Source organism: Aotus nancymaae, unplaced genomic scaffold (assembly GCF_030222135.1).
Source record: "Aotus nancymaae isolate 86718 unplaced genomic scaffold, 86718_ANA_hifiasm-v0.15.2.pri h1tg000067l, whole genome shotgun sequence".
NCBI classification, from domain to species: Eukaryota; Metazoa; Chordata; class Mammalia; order Primates; family Aotidae; genus Aotus; species Aotus nancymaae.
The window spans coordinates 16,510,925-16,513,827 of record NW_026988482.1 but is presented as its reverse complement, the minus strand read 5'-3'; the positions used below and the strand labels follow the sequence as shown (position 1 = coordinate 16,513,827).

Below are 2,903 nucleotides of genomic sequence, written 5' to 3'. Positions count from 1 at the left end.
ATGTGTGATAAGTAAAGCCGGGTGTCTTGGGGTGTTTTTATGTTTGCATATTTGCCCTTGCACAGGCAAAGTTCAACAGCTTTGTAACTGTTTGTTTTAAGTTTAAAATGTCTGTGAGTTTGGCCCTCTGACAAGCAGAGGGTCAAGGATAGATGCTGCTGCTTAGAAATACATTAAAAATAAATGAAGCCAAAGGGCAGCTCCCACTGACTCCATCTTTAGCTCTCCCTGCCAGGTATGTGTGGGCATAAATTAGCACAGGAACTGGCCTGAACAGAGTGAGAAATCTTCAGAGACTGCCCTGAGCATAGCCCAGAATCAGGACCTAAGAAAGATTTCAAAATGGCCAAGTAGCTTTAGATAGGGTCATTTGCAAGAAGGTGGGGCCAAAGCCATACACCTTGAATGTCGCAATGGAGGTAAGGAAGAGTATGTCTGAAATATATGAGATTTCTTAAGACAACTCTTAGTATTCCCATGCCCTGTGATTAAAGTCAATGGAAAATTACAGCAATCCAATCCAGGCAGGACTACTAATGGCCCAGATGCTTTAGGAATGGAGGTTCCGGTCACCTCACCAGGTAATGATCCATGACCAGCTCAGGTGCTTGCTGAGGGCAAAGGGAATATAGAATGAGTAGTGAAAGAAGATCATTTTCAATACCAGCTACAACTACATGACAGTTATAAAAACAAGCGGTGGAATCGTCATGAGTGTTTCTTCCTTATTTTGTTATGAGTATGTTAGTGTGTGTACAGCATCTTTGTTTTCTTCCCTTTCTTATTCCTTTAGCATATAACATAAGATGTATTACTTTATCTCACAGATTTAATATTCCTAACTTTATATTATAGTGTTTAAGTTACAGGATGTCAAGAAGAGTAAATATCACCTGTGAACCCCCAAAATGAGACAAGTTTCAGTCAATTTAGAAAGTTTATGGCCGGGCGCGGTGGCTCAAGCCTGTAATCCCAGCACTTTGGGAGGCCGAGGCGGGTGGATCACGAGGTCAAGAGATCGAGACCATCCTGGTCAACATGGTGAAACCCCGTCTCTACTAATACAAAAAATTAGCTGGGCACGGTGGCACGTGCCTGTAATCCCAGCTACTCAGGAGGCTGAGGCAGGAGAATTGCCTGAACCCAGGAGGCGGAGATTGCGGTGAGCCGAGATCGCGCCATTGTGCTCCAGCCTGGGTATCAAGAGCGAAACTCCGTCTCAAAAAAAAAAAAAAAAAAAGAAAGTTTATTTTGCCAAAGTTAAGGACGCACACCTGTGACACAGCCTCAGGAAATCCTGACATGTGCCTAAGGTGGTTGGTACACAGCTTGGTTTTATACATTTTAGGGAGACATGAGACATCAATCAATATATGTAAGGTGAATATTGGGTCGGCCTGGAAAGGCGGGATAACTTGAAGCAGGGAGGGGGCTTCTAGGTCACAGGTAGATAAGAGACAAATGGTTGCATTCTTTTAGTCTCTGATTAGCCTTTCCAAAGGAGGCAATAAGATATGCATTTATCTTAGTGAGCAGAGGGACAACTTTGGATAGCATGGGAGGCAGGTTTGCCTTAAGCAGTTCCCAGCTTGACTTTTCCCTTTAGCTTAGTGATTTTGGGGCCCCAAGATGTATTTTGCTTTCACACAGCTAAGGACTTTGGATCCTCTTCTAGGAAAAGGATTAGTGCAGTAGAATGCAGTTACATGAAGGATAGTTATGTCATGTTACACAGAACTACGATCTTGTTATTGTGTTTATTTGGAAGTTAAGTATGATTTAAGGAGATATGTGTGGGTCCCAAATGGACAAGGAACGAACTGGTGATGGTTAATTTTATGTGTCAACTTGACAGGAGTGAAATTGTAAATTTTTTTTCTGTAAAGGTTTTATTATGCAGAGGAGGGGGTTCAGTCCTTGGCAGCTGCTTTCCTCATGGCAGCCAAGTACCCAGATACTTGGTCAAACAGATAGCAGTGAGGTTGACCAAATGTCACTCTCATCACCATCTTGGTTTTGGTGGGATTTAGTCGGCTTCTTTATGGCAACCTGTTTTATCAGCAAGGTCTTTATGACCTGTATCCTGTGACCTCCTATCTCATCCTGTGGCTTAGAATGCCTAACTATCTGGGAATGCAGCCCAGTAGGTCTCAGCCTTATTTTACCCAACTGCTACTCAAAATGGAGTTGCTCTGATTCAAACACCTCCGACAATGCCTCTTGAGCCAATGTCACATGAGCCAATTCCTTAAAATCTCTCTCTCTACACACACACACACTACTGTGTATAGATTGGTTCTGCTTCTCTGGGGAACCCTGACTGATATACTCATTTAGCGTGGTCTGCTTCCTGGACTGGACTCTGATACAACATTGAAATAGATTCCTCTACTGTGGAATTGGTCTCTCCAGGACCTGGAGCATAGGTCAAGGTAGGGGGCTGTCTCAGGCCAAACTGGACATGTGAGACTTGCTTTCCACCCGCTCCACCCCCTGAGGTCTCTGCAGTCCCTGCTGTCCAGGTGCTCACAGCCCAAGGAAGAGAACAGGCACATCCAAAGCTTCCTCCCTTCCAGGACAGCTTGGGCACAGTGAGGTAAGTTAGGAATAGCCATAGAGCTTTGGAAGCGGAGGGAACTATCCCTTCAGCTTGGGGAGGTGATATAAGTTAGGCATAGCTGTGGAGCTCTCGATGGGGAGGAAGCTACTCCTTCAGGTTGGGGAAGAAAGGAAGGGTGAGCAGCAGGAGATGAGGATGGCCAGGGAAGTCTGGTCCACGTTCACTAGCCTTTGTTCAGAGGGCACTGGAGGTGCATTAACTTTACATAAAAGCATCTCAAAGACCAAAAAGCCTTCGAGACCTAAAGAAGTGAGTCTCAAATGATAGTGTGCTCAGTTCCTGA

At 44.7% G+C, this 2,903-nt stretch overlaps 1 pseudogene; it reads left to right on the top strand.

Annotated features, from left to right (window-relative positions):
• LOC110569354 (potassium/sodium hyperpolarization-activated cyclic nucleotide-gated channel 4-like) overlaps positions 1–2,903 on the top strand; it is a 191,999-nt pseudogene that overhangs the window by 165,959 nt on the left and 23,137 nt on the right.